The sequence below is a fragment of the Olea europaea genome, unplaced genomic scaffold, assembly GCF_002742605.1.
Source record: "Olea europaea var. sylvestris unplaced genomic scaffold, O_europaea_v1 scaffold723, whole genome shotgun sequence".
Taxonomy (NCBI): domain Eukaryota; kingdom Viridiplantae; phylum Streptophyta; class Magnoliopsida; order Lamiales; family Oleaceae; genus Olea; species Olea europaea.
In genome coordinates, this window is record NW_019265634.1 from 287,032 (window position 1) to 308,862 (window position 21,831).

Sequence of the window (21,831 nt, forward strand, 5' to 3'; positions counted from 1 at the left end):
AAGAAATACTATTCTAACCATTAAAATTTCAAATAAAGAAGGCTAAATGGAGGCTGAATTATGGAACTGAGGAGTCCCCATAGCACTCTTTTCTAAGATGTCCCTTTATTTCGAGCTTGTGAGATTCATTATTCTCTTTGTTTGGCCATTAAAATCACATGGATGAGACTATTGTTTAGCTTTGGCAAGCTACAATGTGAAAATGTTCAACACTCCGGATCGAGCTCTATGGGCTTCCATTGATCATGTCTCCTATGTTGTGTGGACGTTACGTAATCACTTTATTTTTGAAGACAAAAAGTCTACTTGATTGCAAGGTTGATACTGCTAGTGATCTCTTGAGGCAAACTTTTTTTTTTGGGGCACTATATGGTGTTCTCCAGGTGAATTCTTGATTTTTCATCATTTTATCTCCAGTTGACCACCTAAGGCTCTTCAGGTTTTGGATGTCATTCAGCACCATCTGCCCCCAAAGTCACTTAAGATGAACTAGTAGGGATAAGCTGCTGCGATTCTAAATTTTACGAACTACAAGTTTGGCCTTCTGAGGTTCTACGTCTCAAGGTAGCCTTCTCCTCAATCTTAGGCCGACAAACCCGAACAACTAAGATACATGCACGCTTATGGGTAGGATGCCAGATCATACCTACATATGATCAAATCATTAGTGCACTCTTCGGCATACACCTAGATGTTAGCGACTTTGGTGTACCATATAGGAAGAGAAGCACTGAAACTCTTCCATTCGAATCCACTTACGCCCTCTTTGTAGGAAGTGAGCACTCATCCTTTCATTGCTAGATAATAGCAGCACCATCCCTTCATGGACAGGCATCCATACAGTGCTCTGTCATATATACGCCCATGATAACTCTTTACATACCACATGTCCCATAAGCATTAGTTCTTCGAATGGACGACCTTTTCTACAATGCATATAGAAGCAACAACACAAACTCCATCATTGTTCTCTGCAATTTGCGCTCCATGAAACAAACTTGACAAAGCGCATAGACCCATTCACACAACACCTACCATTATCATATATATCTCTAAAGCTTTCTTCATCAATTTTGCTTGCTTGCCGACACGATTTGTGGCCCGAAATTATTTTTTGCAAAAATGCACTTTATTGATCCCCCACAGCCAATAATGCACATTCAAAATGTCTCACTCTAATACCAACTTTCACAAACCATAGATTTGGCTCCCAAAATTCCACGCCTCAAGGCGTCTCCTCAATTTTAGGTCAATAAAACCAAACAACTGGCACATTGGCAAGTTATTGGTAGGATGGTAGATAATAGATATATATGATTTCATCATTATCACTCTTCAGTATTAAAATAATTGATAAAAACGACAATAGGTTCAATTTAGTTTTTACCCAAAATTTATACTCTTCTTAGTTTGGGATACAAGTAAAAAAGAGAACTAAGCATATAATCAATACAAGTCATTCAAGAGATTCCAATAGGACAAACCTTTTGCTCCCTCCATTGCATAAAGATAGGGTTGCTATCCTTTTTCATCTGCCCAAATTATAAGCTACTTTTATTATTGAAAGTGCACAAACACACAAACACACGCACATATATGATACCAATTAGAATTTGGGAACAATTACCAATAAGGTAATTTGGGATTCTGTGGCAAAAATTAGTTGGTATTAAATGTCCTTGATAGTCTTTGTAATTAATAGAAAGGGATATTAAGTCAAAGAAAGAAAAAGTCTTTAAGCAAGAATGAAATTTTTTGAAAACGACAAGTACGAAAATTTTCTACGTAGATACTAATTAGAGCAACTATAAACTAATAAATTATTAGGGTGGCAATTACTACGGGTAGCAATTTTAAGAAAAAGTCTTTCAAAAATTTACACACGTTTTGAATACCAAATTTTTTAATAATAAATATTTTTAGACTTTTCTTCCTAACAATAAATTTGGCAATAAAAAGTTTACTATACTAATTACTAGTTTTAAGAAAGTCTACTAGCAATTAATTTTTGAAGACAAAAGTCTTTAAAAAAATTAATACATTTGAAAAGTTTGAAAAAAATAAATTCCACACCAATTTATATTATCTATGCTACTAAAGTTCAATTGCTAAAAATGTCTAACTAGTTCTACTGGAATTTCCTTTATTATTTTCTCTTATAATCTTTGTTCGTTGTTGTCTTTCTTTACAATCTTTAGGATTTTTTATAAAAAAAAAAACTCCAACATTGAGAGTTAGAGAGCTCAATGATTTACTTCTTAATCTGTAAAGAAGAGTCACCTCTATTTCTATCTAGAGTGGATAAAAAATGGCTTTCTACAACAATTAATCTTCCTATTTCTCTGTTTTCTAAACAAGTATTAATATATTCGTTAAAACTTTCTCATAAACAAGTAAGGCGGTGTAATCTAAAGGCATAAAATATTAGAACTTTAAAATAATATGTTTGTAATGGCCTTCGAGTACTTTACCATTCAGCAAATTAATTTCTTCAGACAATTTTTTTTAACTCTTTCTTAGCTTTTTTCTTGACCTTTTAAAGAAAGCTTAAGACTGTAACCAAAAAGATTTTCATCATGTTTAAAAAGATTTTAACAAACTCTCGCTATTGGGACACCGAAAAAAGCACAAAGCACACCATTACACTTGTACTCAAAAATCTCTCAACCATCTTTGTAAATTCAAAGACTTCGGAATTAAAGTAAGTTCTTTTCATATTTTTCTTGTTTATAATTTTTGTTTACTTTAGTTATTTTTTGGGCAAGGGCTAAAAGGGAAAACACCAAGTAAGCAATTAATTTATTCACAATTAATATTTTATTTCTATTTCAAAAATATAATTTTAATGCTCTTAGCCTCTTTATTCTGAATTCCATGGTCAAAAGATAAAGTAATCCTATGGTCAAAAGGTTTTAACAAACTCCCACTATTGGGACACCGAAAAAAGAACAAAGTGCATCATTACACTTGTACTCGGAAATCTCTCAACCATCTTTGTAAATTCAAAGACTTCAGAATTAAAGTAAGTTCTTTTCATATTTTTTTTGTTTATAATTTTCGTTTACTTTAGTTATTTTTCGAGCAAGGGTTAAAAGGGAAAACACCAAGTAAGCAATTAATTTATTCATAAATAATATTTTGTTTCTATTTCAAAAATATAATTTTAACGCTCTTAGCCTCTTTATTCTGAATTCCATGGTCAAAAGATAAAGTAATCCTATGGTCAAAAGGTTTTAACAAACTCCCACTATTGGGACACCGAAAAAAGAACAAAGCGCATCATTACACTTGTACTCGGAAATCTGTCAACCATCTTTGTAAATTCAAAGACTTCCGAATTAAAGTAAGTTCTTTTCATATTTTCTCTTGTTTATAATTTTCGTTTACTTTAGTTATTTTTCGAGCAAGGGTTAAAAGGGAAAACACCAAGTAAGCAATTAATTTATTCATAAATAATATTTTGTTTCTATTTCAAAAATATAATTTTAATACTCTTAGCCTCTTTATTCTGAATTATATGGTCAAAAGATAAAGCAATCCTCTGAGAGAGCAATTACCAATTCAGTATTACAAATTCAGGAACAATTACAAATTAGGTAATTCGGGATTCTGTGGCAAAAATTAGTTGGTATTAAATGTCTTTGGTAGTCTTTGTAATTAATAGAAAGGGATACCAAGTCAAAGAAAGGAAAAGTCTTTAAGCAAGAATGAAAAATTTTGAAAATGGCAAGTAAGAAAATTTTCTACACAGATACTAATTAGAGCAACTATAAACCAATAAAATATTAGGGTGGGAATTACTAGGGTAGCAATTTCAAGAAAAAGTCTTTAAAAAATTTACCCACGTTTTGAATACAAATTTTTTTCTAACAATAAATATTTTTTAGACTTTTCTTGTTCCTATCAATAAACTTGGCTGTAAAATGTCTACTATACTAATTACCAGTTTCAAAAAAGTCTACTAGCAATTAATTTTTGAAGACAAAAGTCTTTTAAAAAAATTAATATGTTTGAAAAGTTTGGAAAAAAAAATTCTACACCAAATTATATTATCTTTGTTACTAAAGTTCAATTGCTAAAAATATCTAACTAGTTCTACTGAAATTTCCTTTATTGTTTTATTTTATAATCTTTACTCTTTGTTGTCTTTCTTTACAATCTTTATTATCTCTTATTAAGAAACTCCGACACTGAGAGATGGAAAGCTTAGTGATTTGCTTCTTGATCGATAAAGATGAGTCATCTCTATTTCTATCTATAGCGGATAAAATATGGCTTCTTACAATGACTAATCTTTCTATTTCTCTGTTTTCTAAACAAGTATTAATATATTGGTTAAAACTTTTAATGAACAAGTAAGGCAGTGTAATCTAAAGGTATAAAATATTAGAAATTTAAAACGATATTTTTGTAATAGCCTTTGAGTACTTTACTGTTCAGCAAGTTAATTTCTTCAAACCATTTTTTTTTTAAACTCTTTCTTAGCTTTTTTTTTTGACCTTTTAAAGAAGGCTTAAGACTGTAGCCAAAAAAATTTCATTGTGTTTAAAAAGGCTTTAACAAACTCGCACTATTGGGACACAAATTAGCTAACTTAACTCAGATGATTAATTTATCTTTTGGCCATGGAATCCAGAATAAAGAGGCTAAGAGTGTTAAAATTATATTTTTGAAACAGAAATAAAATATTATTTGTAAATAAATTAATTGCTTAATTGGTGTTTCCCCTTTTGGGCATTGCCCAAAAAATAACTAAAGTAAACAAAAATTATAAACAAGAGAAGATATGAAAAGAACTTACTTTAATTCCAAAGTCTTTGAATTTACAAACATTGTTGAGAGATTTTTTAGTACAAGTGTGATAGTGATGCGAACCCGATCAGCAAGGTTGCAATCGAACCCACAGGATGTTAAATCGGATCCCAAGAACGCCAACATGACCAAGGTTTATGGATCTGACCCTAAAATAGTGAACCAAGCAACCCAATAAGAACGTTGCTTGAAAGATCTTTTGATCACACGATTGAAGAAATCACACCCGGATTGTGGATTTGAACCAATAAAAGATGAACCAAAAAATCCAATGGTAACGATGACGCGAAAGACCCTTTGATTACACAATTCAATGACTCAAGCCGATGGTTTGAACGCCACAAGATGAATAGTCTTGATAAGTTCGGATTTGTCCATTCAAGAACAAGGATAAATGAAGCAAAGCTTCAAGAGAGAATTCTCTAATTTCATAATAAAAGTCTTGTATTACAATTTTGAAAGAAAATCTTATTTATACTAGAAACATAGAAAAATAATTAAAGATAAAAATAAACTCCTAAAATATGGAAAAACCGTGTGCTAAAGTCCTAATAATATTAGAGTTTCCAAAAATAAGAAATTCTTCCAATTAAAGCACTTCGCGAGAAAAGGAAAGATTTCGCCTCCGTTTAGTGCTATGCGACCGCATGACACAATTTAGTGCGGTCGCATGGTTGTTCCGAATGCTACCAAAAATTCCGTGTTTGCTCCTATGCGACCGCAAGGGTTGGAAGCTATGCGGTCCCAGAACCTTTGATTTTGGCTCCGTCTTCGACTGCAATTATCAAGCTAATCCCAATTGAATTAGACTTCGGCCCCTCCATCAAATTTACTCCTTGACACGTGAACTTCATGATTTTAGACTCCGTTGCTCGAATACATAAGTGAAGAAGAATTTTATTAGCTACTTCAAATTCTCGACTTGGCTCGGTTCTTGACTTCAACCTTCTCCAATCAATTAATAAATTCTTGGAAATTGATGGTGCACCCGGGATCATATCAGATAGTGTGCTTTTTGCTTTTTTCGATTTCTTTTCTTTCATAAGAGGTGTGGATATTTATAGACATTGGTATATCACGTCTATTCTATTGGTGTTGTAAGTGTGCTATCAATAATTGAAGAATACTATGCAAACTTTACAGGCATGTGATCTAAAATAAAAATGAATAAATAATATACAATTCTCCAAGTGAGTAATTAAAGAATGAATTATTTGGAAAGATGCTTCTGACAACTTTGTCTTCACGCCTGACTTTACTTGAAATCTAAGAATCAACTTTACAAATATTTGAAATTTGTTCAAAAAGGTTTATCTGTATGCCTCTTCTTTTTATTCAAAAAGCTTTATCTTTACGCCTTTTCTTTTTGACTTCCTTGTCTTGGTATGTTTTTCTATCTTGTCCTTTTCAATTATTAATCTTATTTGTCCATCATTTCTACTATGACTTCTTCTAGTTCTAGATCCATCTCATTATCGTTACCATCAGATAAGTATGCTTCATCTTCTGTATCTGATTGAGTTTCTGTAAATTCTCCATTAGTCTCTTGAAACACCATTAGATATAAATATTTTTGTTCAACATTTAGTACTTGAATTTTTTCTGCTTTAATTCTCATTTCAAAGTGCTCTTGGCAGAAAACAATTTTGTTGTTCTATTGTGCTACTAATCTGAAATCATTATTTTGAACTTCTATCATGGCAGCGGTTTTTGATAGTCTTCTTTCATAATCAATCTGTCTAATTTTTATTTTAATATTCATCCTCGAAGAGGGCCTAAATCTTTTAGCTTATTCATAAGTCAAAATACAATGATAAGCTGGAATTACAATGCCATTATCTACACGAGACGATATGGAAATTAAATCCTATCATTTCTCTACAAAAATTTAAAGCTTCTTCACGTATATAAAATCCTTTGAAAAGAGGTTCAGGAAATCTTTCTACTTGTTGTAGTACTTCTGGTCAATAATTATATATATCAGGCTTTCCGCATTTAATTACTGCAAAGAAACTAAATTTCTGCTTTCTACTTCATTATGAATCTGTCTAAAATGATTAGCTAGGGTATTAATGCTGTCTAATTTTTGTTTAGAGTCACGTGCCATCCAGAGATTATCCAGTAAACAACGCTCCCTTTCTAGTGGTCTTTCTAAATTATTTCTTCTGAATTGAAGATTAGATCCTTGAGAGGCCACTCTCAGAGTGACATTCCCAAAGTTCATCGTCCTTTGATCCATATGCATCATGAAGATAATGAGTTAGAAAATTAATAATCTGCCTACTTAAATTATCTGCTAAAATATTATTTTTTCCGTCAATATATTCTATATTAATTTTATAGCTGCTTAATATCTCATATAATTTCAACCATCTTTTATATCTTATCTTATCAAAATTTGTCTTTTTAATAAATTTTACTATAATTTCAGAATTTGTTCTAATTGTAAATGCTTAAATATAATTCATAGCTTTCTATACTATATATGATGGTCATTAATCTAAACTAGTTAAATATTTTCCTTTTATCTTGTATTTTTCGCTATCATAGCTACAAATTTTTTCTTATTTTTTATCACCATATATTATTTGGTTTGGAATATAAAATTCCTCCCCGTCCTAATTCACATCCATCTGTTTTCATTATTTTATATTCACTATCTAATGTAATTCTAACGATGGTAAATTTTTAACTTCTGCTTTTATCTTTTTAACTAATTCTATATCTGATTGATTAAAATATTTTTGTCCTTTACTGTACAATGGTTCTACTTTCCTTCCTAAATCTTTAATAAAATGTCTAGCATAATTTAATATTCCTAAAAAAGGCTTGTAATTTCTTAGTTTCTTCAATTTTGTCTGGAAATTGTAAAATTGTCTGTACTATATGTGATTGTAACTGAATCTTTCTTTCTCCTAAAATTATTCCTAAAAATTCAATTTTTTGTTTATTTATTTCCATCTTCTTTTTACTTATAATTAAATCATTTTCTATAAATTTATTCAAAGTTATCTCTAGATGTTTTATATGTTCTTTATAGTTTTTACTATGTACTAGAATATCATCTATATATACAGAAACAAATGGAAGAGAATTAAATATACTATCTATCTTTCTTTGAAAAATAGATGATGCATTTTTTTAATCCAAAATGCATGACTAACCATTCAAAGTAACCTAATGGAGTAGTAAAAGTTGTCTAAGGAATAGAATCTTTCACTATTTTTATTTGTCAAAATCCAGATTTGCAATTAAATTTAGAAAATACATTGCTATCTTGTCTTTTATTTATTAGCATATCTTTATGTGATATTATATATCCATCTTCTATAGTATTATCATTTAGTTTTTTATAGTTTATATCCATTCTTGCTTTTTCTCTTTTTATTTCACTATGATTTCTAACCATAAAAGTTGTTGGTCTGTGTTGACTACTAGAGGTCTTATTACTTTTAAATTTAATAATTCTTTAATCTGTATGTTAAAATCTTCTATACCTTGATTTGTATGTTTTATATCTGCTATTCTAATTTTTATATTTTCACTTATTATTTCTAATTTAGCTTCTATTTTATATTTATCCCAATGTTTTACAGGGTTTTCTCCTATTATTTGAATTTTTTCAGCTAATTCTAAAATTTTGTCTATACTATCTATCTTAGAAGATGTCTTCTTAAAAATTATTAATTCTTTATTTCTTGGTATAAAAACTGTTTTTAAAGTTTCTAAAGATAAATTATCTAAAAATTCTAAATTTTCTTCAATTTCTTTGTCGGGTTGTAAGGGTCCACCACGCTTAGCTCGCAACTCTGATGATTATATAGTATTAATAATAAAAGTATTTTTTTTCCAAAAATTATGATATTAGGAGTAATTTTTAAACTTCCATTTCTACTTAGCAAGAATTTTATACCTATAACAAATTCATCTTTTATCAATGCGCTAACTAATGTAGTCATTAAACTATATTGTCTTTCTTGGAAGTTAATCTTACAATTATCAAAAAGTCTTTCTTCGAATCCCATTTTACTACTGTCCATTTGACTTCCTCTTGTTTTATATTCTAATTTTTGTCTACAATCTTCTGGCTAGATCTTTTCTGATTATATTAAATGTACAACTCTTATCTATTAATACTATCAAATTTAATTTTATCATTTTATTTATCTATACTTCTATAAGTATTTTGATACTTTTTGTCGTCTTTACTCTAGATAATTGACAAATTATTTCTTCCTAATTTTCTGTTTTCAAATAATTATTTTTTGTGTAATTATCTATAGACTGTTTTTCTTTTGTTTCTAGATTTCTGATCCTATATTATATTTCTCCTAATGTTTCGTGTATTTTATCTATTCTATTATTTGTATCTATTATTTTATTTTCTAATCTTTCTATACTTTCACTATAGTCTTTATTTTTATTATTATTTATTTCTTCTTTGATCCCTAAACAATTATTACAATGAATTTCTAGACAATTCTTACACTGGTTTCTATTTTTATGTCCTGGGTATATTTGGCATATTTTACATTTATCCATCATTGATTCTTGTCCTCTAATCCATTCATGGATACATTCTTATTCTACATTCATCTTTATATTTAAAACTGAAAAATCTAGTTCTACTAAACTATAATAAATGTCTTCAGAATTACTTGTTATTTCTAAATTATCTAACTCTTCATCTGTGTAAATAATATATACTGAGTTACAAGATTCGTTATCAGATAATTTTATTATGTTACATTGTATTTCTTCAATTATCAAAAATTTAGCTATATTTTCTTTATTTTTATATTTATTTGGGCATTTATGAGCAAAATGTTTAGGGTCTCCACAAATATAAAATTTACAATCTTTTTAATTTTTGATTTTCTAACATATCTATTATAATTGGGCCTTTTATTTTTATAGTATGTCCTACTTGGTCTAATATTATATTTCTTTTTATTTTGATATTGCCTTTTATATATTTGTTTTTTTAATCCTTTTTATACAATTTTTTCTTTATTCTTCTATAATTATATGTCTGTGGTGTATATAAATCTAAGCAAAAAAATAATTTAATTTCTTTATTTGCTTTCTAGCTACTTCTTCCACACAATATTCTTTTAATTTATCAGTTATAAAAATTTTATGGTAGCACTAATAGTTATTTCCCTTGTTGAGTTTGACTCTATATCTTTTCTAATCTTATCATTCCATAGTGGTGGTATTTTTCTATATACACTTTCAAGTATATGATAATCTAATGCTAATTCTCCTGTGCTTGCTAATCTCTCAAAGTCTAACAAAAATAGTTGTATGTGTTTTATATTACTAATACTTAATTTTCCTAAGTCTTCTAAGGCTTTATTTTGTTTATAGGTATTATCTCTATTGGATCAGAACCTATAATTAATTCTCTAATAAAACTTATAAAATTTCTAGGATTATCTCTTCCGGCCAATCTTAATCTAATTTCGTCCGGTTTCAATCTTTTTACTGTAATGTATACATCTAAAACTGTCTTTTCTAAATAAGTTTCTAAGTAAGCCTACATTTCGTCTACAGTCATTTGTATAGGTTCACTATCATATGCCCTAATTACAGAATTTTCCCATTTAGTTATAGTACTAGGTCTGTCTTGTGGTTTACAATTATTTAACTATAAGATTAATCCTGTATCACTTCCTAATGGTAAACTACATCATTCTTCCGTTTGTCTTTTTCCTAATCTTTTATATTTTTTATCAGTCCATTCAAAGTCTCTTGTAGAGAAAAAGATATTTACCTCCTATGTCGTATTTTGTATTTATGAGTTCTTTTCTTTTTTCAAATTCTTGATCTTTTTCCATTTTAACTCTCTTACTAGTTTCTTCCATCCAGGTTTCTATGTCTACTTGATATTTTTCTATTAATATTCTAGTTTTTATTTCTCTAGCTTTTCTAAGATTTCTATAATATTCCTTATCTATATATCCAAATTTTTTTTCATCGTCCTCTCTTTCATCTTCTTCACTATATTCATCTAAAACATTAATTTTGTCTTCACTTTTGTAGTCCTCTATATCAAAATATCCACATTCTCTTTCATTTTCTTCCTCATTATGCTGTGTTTGTTGTGCTTGATAATTATAATTTTCAAATCTAATACTTAAAGTTCCATTACTTTTTTTGTACATAATATTATTTTCTAGTATTAATATTGGCTTTTGTAGAAAATTTCCTAAGTTTCAATCTAATCCTACATATGTTTCTGAAGAAAATTTCTTTGCTTGGATATTCTTTATACCTTTTTGTCCTAATAATATAATTATTCGATTATTTTCTAATTTATAATTAGTAGTACTATTTTCACTAAGTCTTCCTATGAATCCTGTGCAAATTAATAAATTATCATCATCTATTTTCATTTGATATACTTTGCTTTTTATTCCTATTTTAATATCTTTATAGAAATTCTTTGTTCTGACTAAATAGTCCGGTGTAAAATATATTATTCCACATTTATTATTCATATCTAATTATATGCTTCCTAATAATCCTTGTTATATGTCAGTGAATTTACTATCATATAAACATACTAATATTTTAGCTCCTAAATTTTCTCTATGAAGTCATTTTACTCCTATTATTATTAATCCTAAATGAGTCTGTTGAAGATTTTTATTAACAATTTCTTTATAAGTTTTTTTTCTATTAAATCTAGGGATATAAATTGATTTTCATGTGTACACGAAACATATATTTCTCCATAATGTTGATATTTACTAAATAAATTTTCCTTTTTATATATATCTAAAGCTTTTACTAATTTTAGTTTATTTTGTCATCTGTTCTTCTATATCAATTAAAGATTCTAGTCTTATTTCAGATTCTGTTTTTCTACTTAATGTTCTTAGTAAAGGATTACCAATTAACTTACTACTACTGGTTGCAATTTTTTTCCTTTATTCATTACGTATATATCCACTTAGTTTTCTTAAATTTACTAGGTTCTTTAGTCTTACCGGAATCTAATTTTTCTAATTTATTTATTATATTACCTAAATCTTGTCTAGTATCTATTGACTTTTCTTCTCTAATGTTTTAATTATACTTTCCAATTTTTCTAAGTTAGGACTAGTATCTGTTTCTCTTGTATTGTTAAATTTTCTTTTTAGTATTTCGGTATTTTGATTTTTAATATATTCTAGATTACTTTCTAGAGTCTTTATATTTTTAGTTATAGTTTCTAATAAAGTTTCTACCCTTTTATTTAAATTATTTCTTTCTAAATTTTCTCCTAAATTTACGAGTAAATCTACAATATATATAACTGTTTATCTTCACTATGTAAGATAGGTCTAAAATTATTATCAAAGTTACAGATTAGAGAAGCTGCTTCTAAGTTATCTTTTCATTTATAGTTTCCTAAAATTTTTAAATTTAAATACTCAATTTTTATCATAAAGTATATAATTTCTGACTGTTCTAGGCTCTGATACTAATTATAAATTCGGGAGCAATTACCACACACACACACACACACACACACACACACACACACATTAAATGATCTTTCAAAATGGCCGAGGCTCTCTACTTTATGGCCCTTTTATTTTGAGAGGAATAGCTTCTCATCATATTGCAGTAGGGACATTGGGCAAAGGCCTTGGACACGTAATGGATCTTGAGGTACTATTTTTGCATCTCCCTGACCAAGTCCACCCTTAATTCTGAATCTATTTCTTGGAAGAAAATAAGTTTCTTGAAATTTTTTATCTCAAATCAAATCCTCTTTCTTTGTGCCTATTCTTTTTTCATGGCAGGTGGTCGAGAATCGTGGCTTAATTTGGATTGAAAATCAATTTCTACACAACTTCCTCCTTTTTGTTTTTGTTTTCGTAAAGACGAAGAAAGAAATTCTTTGGTGTATTCTATAGTTACTGTGTCAATTCTTGGGGATATATACCCTATATATATGTCTCTCTTCCTGCCAAATTTCCCCTGCATTTTGCACCTCTTGTGACTCTTCTTTTTTATTCTAACCATTGCACGGCTCTCTCTCTCTCTCTCTCTCTCTCTACAATCCTATTTAAACATTATTTGATATAGAGATGTATTAGGAAAATAAGAAAAATTTATATTTTCAATTATATTAATTACATTTTCTTAATATGTGTAAAAATATAGATAAGTCTATCTTTATGGGATGGAGGGAATACAATCTAAGTAGTCATCCTGCCAGAAATTGAGGAACAATACCTTGTCTATGGCAGTATACACTTTCTGTTGCCTACTCTTTCATAGGAGCATAGGCATTTCTGCACAACTTGGTTGAGTTGTAGGGGGAGATTTAATCAGAGGTTTCAAGGATTCCATGATGCTGGGAAAAAAAAAAAAAAAAAGGTCATTTCCATGGCTCACACCAAAATTATTGGTCAATGTGAGTAAAGAGAAAATGATGTCCCACTCTAGGCTTGGTCAATGTTGGGAAATTTCAACTTTAGCCGGTCTAGTAAGAACTGTATCTATAACGTCCCAAATTTTACAAACGCTGGAGTGTTATGAAAAACTTAATTTTCCTTTTAATAATTGCGGAACAATTTAAATAAAAGAAATTCTTTATTTTCAACCATAAATATCAATTTAAATAAACAGACGAGTCTTTGAACAAATAAAACCAAAAAAAAAAAAAATTTAGAGACATAAAAAGAAAAACTAAATGTTTATTTCCCTTCTCCTTGGATCCCCTTGGTAGTCCGAATCACCAATTTGCCATAGTTTCAATCGACCCGGACTAAACTGAAAAAAAAATATGAGAGTGAGTATTTGAAAACACCCAGTAAGATACGTGCAGTTTTCATACATTATTATATAACAAATAAAATCTACACTTCATTCCACTTTGCTCTTATGGAGTATATTGGTGACCAAACGACACACACATCTTAGGTCCTCTTATAATCCCTTAGGATTTCTTCTCTCTTTTTAAAGAACCCAAGGTCCATTGGTAATCCATGCGTATTTAATTGAATATAAAAGTATAAAAAAATGGAAACACTTGCACAAGGTATCTTACCTCGATAGATTCAAAAATACGATTGCAAGTTCTAGATAATGGTGCGTGTAATGCTTTTAAATAATTTCTAATGGATGAAAGGCTTCTCATTTTCCAGTAATAATTTGGGACCTTTTTGTTGGCGACAATTAGATGTGAAAATTGACTAATCTAATGCCTTATTTATAGTGTGACTAGTTGATGAATCCTAATTAATGAAGAATTAGTTTTGAAGTTTATCATAATCAAACTAAGTTTGGATTAAATAAAAGAATTGTATTCATTATCAATAATCAATTAGCCACCACTTTTCAATATAAATTGGATAAAATTGAGTTTTAGTATTTGGATAATACTTTAATAACAAATCATAATCATCCAAAATAGGGCATTTGGACTAGAATATAAAATTGGTATTAGGATAGTTTGCAAATAGGGCTTATCCTATTCCAGCACAACTTTAGTTGATGAAAAATAGTCTGTTAGACCAGTAATACAGATAGGGCACTTGGACTAGAACCTGAAGATCCAATTATCTGGATTTTTACCCATGAACACCGGCATCTCCAACCTCCTCCCTCTGAATTCTGTTCTCCAGTTCTCGCCGGTCGGTCTGCCCGTTTCTTTGCCGTTCGTCTCCATGCTCAGAGAATACTCAGATTGCACAGCATATTCCGAGTCCTTCGTTCCCACTTGTCCCTTGCCTTTCTGTCTCGTTCTGCCTCCTCCCATTTGTTCCTTATGAAGGTGAATTGCTCTGAAATAAAAGCCATATTTTTTTTTCCATGTTCTGTACCCTTTGCAACTCAGCCTGTATCATTTCCATTCCTATTTGCATTCCTTCAAATCGCTCCTGTAGTTTTTGTTGAGTCCCTTCTAAACTTCCCACTCGATCTGCTAAATTTACCATCATGATTGATTTGCTCTGATACCAATGATAAAGTTTTGAAATAATCTCACTTCACCAAAAAAGTTTATAGAGTAATTGAAGTTTAGCAGAATCTCAATTCTTCATTACTACACTTTGATTACACGAAATAGGACTGCTATAGGATTTCTGATTTCAAATAACAAAAGACGATGAAAAGAAAAAGAAATAACAAGATAGGAATGGATGATCGAGAGGTCCACTGCTCTTGCCCTACTGCAATTCCATTCCCTTATTTATAGGTCATTCTACTTCTAGACTATTCCCATAACCAACCGTGCATGTGGCTTCGTCTCCGCATACATTCCTCTTTTTACCCTTGCTTCTTTGATAGTAATCTGTATTGCGGGTCTAGCATAGTCTTGAAAGAAAAGAAATCCATAAATCACAGTTGTTGTGGCTAGATAATTACGATGAGGATTAAATTTTAATTAAATTAACCATCAAAGACGACCTAGATTAGGACTGCACAATTCTAATTGTATTGAAAAAGAAACCCAATTTATCAAATACTTATCAATTGCATAATACTCACCTGACTTGGATTAAACTAATTCCTAATTTCGGTAACATAAAAATTGTGATCAGGCTATTAGAAGTTATCCTTTATAATATATTTAATTGTGATTTTCTTCGATAGGCTCTATCTTAACTCCAACTTATCCAAAAAAAACTTTTTCTTGGGTCGAAAATTCCTAATTAATTACAAGCTATAAAAAGAGCCCAATGTTATAGACCCAACAGGCTTCAATTATGGCTGCTACTTGAGGATTCACATCGCTTGGAATTTCAAGCCGTTTGCTGCAGATCAAGGCATCGGATCTTTGTTTCTTAAAGCAAATGAACTCACAGTTCCAGCAGCTATCTATGATGCAAGAAACGTGTGATAGCTGCAAGAAACGTGTACGCTTTTAAACGGGAAAGACCAGAATCACAGACTTGGTGGAAGACATTGGGGAAGGTAATGATATGTACATGTACAACGATAATTAGAAAAATACAAAATAAATACTTCAATGACATTCAAAAAACTAGACATGGAAAAGAACGCACTAGAAATAGAATGTATTGAATAGATAAGTGTGAATGTTTGATATCTACTGGCTTCATTAGAAGAAGATTGAAGCGAAACCTTCAGAGGAGACAGTTAATGGGAGATTCTGTAGATTTTCTAAATAATGAACAAGATTGCTCTAGAAACGAAGAAATTGACTACTAATGCTCTGAGGAAAAAAATTCTTAACATACCTTTGTGGTGGATTGTCCCTGATATTAATTTTTTTTGTCAATTTTTAGAAAACATATAAAAAAAAGAAAACATATAAAAAAAATTCCTCTGGGTGAAGATTCTTTTTGTGCATTAGATGCATTCCATGGTGTCATATGAATTGAACTTTCAATTACCTTACAGAAACAAGATTTCTAATTCATTAGCACCATCGAAAACTTAAATGCTTCACCAAAATAAAATATTATTGATATGTGCAACATTGTAGAACTTTCAAAAAAAAGCTATTATAGCTCACCAATTCACCACACAAAATGCTTCACAAAATGGTTAGCTAGGTCATCAAGCATAATATAAGATAAACCAATATGCACGCAAAATATATTCATTATTTTACCTTCACAGTATATTTTCTGTCAACTAAAAGATTAGGAGATTTTAAGTCATGAGGAACAATGGGAGGACTGCATTTATGAAGATAGCTCATCCCCTTTGCCTGTACAATAATAAAACTCGCCAAGTGCAAAAGATCGGAGCGTGTGAAAAAATTGAAATGGAAGGACAATTTAACAATGCATCAGGCTCACACAAGCATCCGGGCTTCTCCACCAAATCAACAAGATACTCCCTGTGATATCAATGGAATAATAGTTATATCGCTAACCATAGTGTGCACCTGTCGTTATGTTAATAGGCATAAAATGCTATATAACATTGCCAACCAATAGACAAAGTAGAACTAAAAATAGTTGTCATAAGCCTCAAAGAAGCGAAACAACTGAGAAAAAGGAGAGAGTGGCTTGTTTAGATATCAAAGTCAGCCACTCATAATCTATAAACAGATTAAATCTACAAACATGGCAACGTAAAGAATCTTAGCTACATCAATCAATACAGAAATTAGCTTTTTTAAAATGAAAGAACGTAGCCCTTAAAAAGGTAATCCATGCTGTTGCCAGATTAAATGTCACAGTTAATAAAAGATGGTTTTGGAATTTAATTCTTTCCATCAGGTTAAGTAGCTTTAAATTTTTGTCTCAACATAGTGAATAAATACACATGACAATGACACTACTCTACGTCATAAGATATACCTGTCGAGTCCAAACCAAACGAGACATGAGGATGCATCGTCTCTAGTACAATAATTACATCCTTTGGCAATTCGACAGGGTAAGCCAATCATGTCTACTAAAACCTTCAGAAATCATATTTCTAGTGCAAATTAGAAATCCAATACTCTGAATGGGCATTCAAAAGCAAAAGTGGAAATTAGCTTTCAAAAGAATAAGAGTTTACATGCACTTGCAAAAGTAGGGTAAGTGAAGGGAAGAGCAATAATCTCCTGCTAGAAGGGAGACGCTTAGGGCTTTAAAGGAGAAATGTGATACGGAAAAACCCAATAACAATGATGACTAAAATTTTGCCGTGGCATACTTTGGCATTTGTAGGTAAAATACAGGTATCTATATGAACCCCCCCCCCCCCCCCAACAAAAAAATCAGCAACCTTATCAAATTATACATATCCTACCAAAATATGTATTTCAGAAAACAGTATCAAAACCTACTTTGAATAGCAGTGCACGGCGTCTGCAAAGTCCAACTGACAGGCTACCTATAGGGAGCACAATTGATCCCAAGCAATCCTTCAGGTCATTGCTACGCTCTTTCCAGCTTGTAACCAAGTCATCTTCACTATTGGAAGCTGCACACCCTTAGAAAGCAAGAAAACTTAATTATAACAAGAATAAGGCAGAAACATATACTTACGAGTGATATTTAAGATAAAAACTGCTAAAGCTTACCCCAAAACGATTGCAAACTAGATTTGCAAGCTGGTCAACAACTTCCTTTGTGTTGATGCAATTAGAGGGATACATTATGAATCCAATTTTGCAGCTCTTTCAAGCTAGGATCATTATGTCCATCTACTTAAATGACTTCAATTGAAGACAAGGCTGAAGGATCCATGATCTTCAATGATTCAATTGATGGAATATGGCCACTTTCTTGAAGATTGGAGCAGAAAGTCCAAACTAAAGGACCCATTCCATTAATTGAGTAAAACCCCTCGGGAACTTTGTCAAAATATGATAATCAACCATTTAACTGATGCAGAATAAAAAAATTAAGTTTTAACCTAGACTAACAAGATAAATCAAACCAACATTTGCTGCAAATCTTTGCCTTATTCTCGTGTAAATGACAAGAAAGCCAAAAAGGAAAAGGAAATAAGTCAATTTTTGTAACCAGGAGACAGCAGCTAACGTACTGCAACGTGCATATAATAACCTCGTTGAGACCCAATATCATTTCTTTGTCATTTTCCAGTTTAACCCAATTTAACCAAATTGTGATGCCCTAATCTATATTTGGAGGAAATCAACTTCCCTGACCAACAATATTTACCACATTTATTTCTGTTCTCCTTACCTGGCTATCATAGAAAAAAGAGATCGCCAGAGCATATAGGTAAATACCTAGTGTTCCAATGGTACAGGGCATGCATCCCCGAAGAACATTTCACTAAAATTACTAATTCTGTTATGTTGTAGGAAAACTTGTTGATGAATAAAATCATGAAATCTACCGCAAATGTATAAATTGAAAATACACTAATCTAATTGAATGCCACGTGTACACTTGATCCCCAAATAGTCATTATATTAGATAGTTGTCAGCATTTCAATTAAGGGTTGTTCCACAGTAGTAATTAAATTCTATGCCTGTCCATTAATAGATTGCAAAAAGATCCTTTAACACTGGTATGATACATACAATACAGGATTGCTTTCATACCCCCAATGGACCGGAAAAAACCATCTAGTGTTAATGTTGTAAGAGAACCATACTTGGTGCAAGAGAACCATAAGTAAGGTTTTCTTGCCATATAAATAGTGAGACGTTCTTATGCTCATTGGAGGCTAGAGATCAATTCCATCAATCAATATACCTTACTTCTTTCCAAAAATGAGATACTCGCACGTATTTCCAATTCATGAGGCATATAAGAGGTCTAACTGATAGAGAGAAACTTTTCATAGCCAGTTGTAAGTATGCTCACCCATGAAGAAGCACACATGCTTCCTCCACAAGTCCACCATTCTATCTCGACAAACCACTAATTTCGGTAGCTGTATATGTTTTATTAATTTCAACATATCCTGCCAATTTAAGTCTGTCTGCTACATTTCTCGTTTCTCAATTCCCAAATCCTCATAGTTTCAAGTTACGAGTGTCCAGCGCTTATTTAGAATATAAAGATATCATCATAATGCACAAATAAATGCAATAACAGAAGGCAACTTGAAAACAAAGAAACGCCCCCCCTTCCCCCCCCCGGGGGGGGGGGGGGGGGGGGTATGCGTCACACAACCATTTTGAATTAGAATTAGAAGAGGGAGTTAGAATTGACAGTTGAATATACTCTAAGCAATCACTTCAATATTTTGGGGGCCTTATGCCAACTTCAAATATGGGGCCCCTATATTTTGAACCTTCTTACAAAAGGTTTTAATATAATTATGAGTGATCTAATACAGTCAACTAGTCCCAAGATTTGAAGAGGACAATACAAAATGTCAAATTTCAACATGCAATACAAATTATAAGCGAAGTTTCAACAAACAAAATTACAATACAATGGCATATGGGTCTGTTCATTTCTTTAATCATTTTCTCACTCAACTCTTTCAAACTGAATATGCATTTGAGCAATTTATGTACAAAATTAAATAATGCTGATTGCAAGAGATAATATAACAAAATAATGAAAATGATGATCAAATACACTCTAATTTTATATTAATTCATAAGAAGTTAATATACAAATAAGAAGTATAAATATGGATGAAGAATTATTGAATTCAACAAACATCTAAAAAGGATCTTATCATGAGATTAAAGCAAAATAATAATAATAACAGCCTATATACGCTGTAGTATATATTTTGACGATAAGAGAGAAAGAAAGAAACATGTAAGGCTGTAACAATGGCAGTGAGGCCATACCGATATATCAAATTGAATCTTCAAAATTTTAATTCAAATGGAGACAATTTATTTCCAAATAATATTATTTGCAGTCGCTCATTATTGCAGTTACCCTATGTGCATACACATGAAGATTAGTGATTTGATGTGTAAGGCAAAAAAAAATTACCACATTAATGCATCAAATTACTAACTACTACTTGAATACCACGTAGGTCGACAATGACAGTGAGTCATTGCAAATAACATTACTTTTTATTTCTTGTTGGGTTCAAAAAATTATGATGGGTAAGTGGAATTTGAAGAGACAAATAGAACTTTTGTTTGGTTAAGAAAAGAAAAGAAGAGTTTGGAAAATAAAGTGTCAAATTAGTCATAGAGAGAAAAAGCCTAGTTTGTGATATATTTATGTGATAAATAAATTTTCGTTTTTATAAATATAATTTTCGTTTTTCTTTAACCAATCAATTAACCTTATAAATTTGGGGCTCTTATCAAAGCGAGGCCTTAGGCGATCATCTACTCCATCTATAGTCAGGGCCGCCACTAGGACATGGTCTCGTCGGAGGTAAGAGAAGAAGCCGCCCACAATGTTGATTCATTTGTTACAGGATCCAAGAAATTGAGGTCATCAATGCAAGTAGCTGTTGAGGATTGCCGAAGAGTCTAAGCTACCTGCAATTGGTAACTTTCCTCTGTCTGCTGTGCCCAGCTCTTTGAAGACCACGAGCCTTTTTCACCTCCACCTAACTTCCCCCTTAATCCGCCGCTTTTAGCCATTGATAATATGGCCGAAAAGACGCCATCTTAGGGTTCGAAGGAACTGAAGGAACGTAGTAGTCTCCCGAGATCGAACTATCTCCAAAGCTACACCCACTCGATTGCCTCTGCAAACCAATTGACGGAGGGAACACCACCGCTCCCATCCGGCTATGTGGAGGCTACCGTAACCATGAGTCGTCAGGAATTTGACTTAATAAAGTATAACTTGATTGTCTACCTGGCATTTCCATCGTACAAATATTACCAAATTAGAAAATTTTTAACTCAAAACCCTAGAATCACCATGTCTGGAGCTCTAAACTTCTCTTTTTCTCTATAGTTGGTTTTCTTTGTCGGGAAGTAAGAATGTCTCTGTTTAGCGGTTTAAAAATAACAACAACAACAACAACAATAACAATAATAATAATAATAATAATAATAATAATAATAATAATAATAATAATAATAATAATAGCTTTAGAAAAATACAATAATTTCAACCTTATTTAGTGGGGATTAAAATCGAATTTTTAATAGATTTTAATAGAAGCAAGATGAAATGCATTAATAAAATGTTGATTTGAATTAAAATTTTGATTTAATTTCTAACAAACAAGAGCTTAATTAAAGAATTTGATTTTCGAAATAAAATTGTACATGCATTGTGAAATTGTAATCTCGGGTAGACTCATCAATCACTTAACGTTAATTTTACGATTGTGCTATATGGACAACACAATTTACGAATTTGTTTACCAATATATATAGCGCCGATCTACTAAGCACCGTGCTTAGTTGGCAGTTCATTGAATATGGAAATCTTTATTGTAATATATTAATGAAATAAAAAGAAAACAATCAATAAATCAACATAAATATGGCAAAGTTCAAATCTCTCTCCATTTTATTTTTTTGCTGATACTCAAACGTAAGTTCTTTTCTTTTCTTTTTCCTCATTGTATTTTATTATGTTACTTTACTACATCCATGACCTTTTCCATTATTTTGCTATTGAGTTTTCTGGTGCATAATTTCTATGGGTGTGGCTATGCGCATCAGTTTTGGAATCAGTTTTGAA

General features: G+C 30.9%; 1 pseudogene; it reads right to left on the bottom strand.

The window, feature by feature from the left end:
* Positions 1-15,519: 15,519 nt before the first annotated feature.
* On the bottom strand, positions 15,520-21,054 carry LOC111390886 (annotated as a pseudogene).
* Positions 21,055-21,831: the final 777 nt, after the last annotated feature.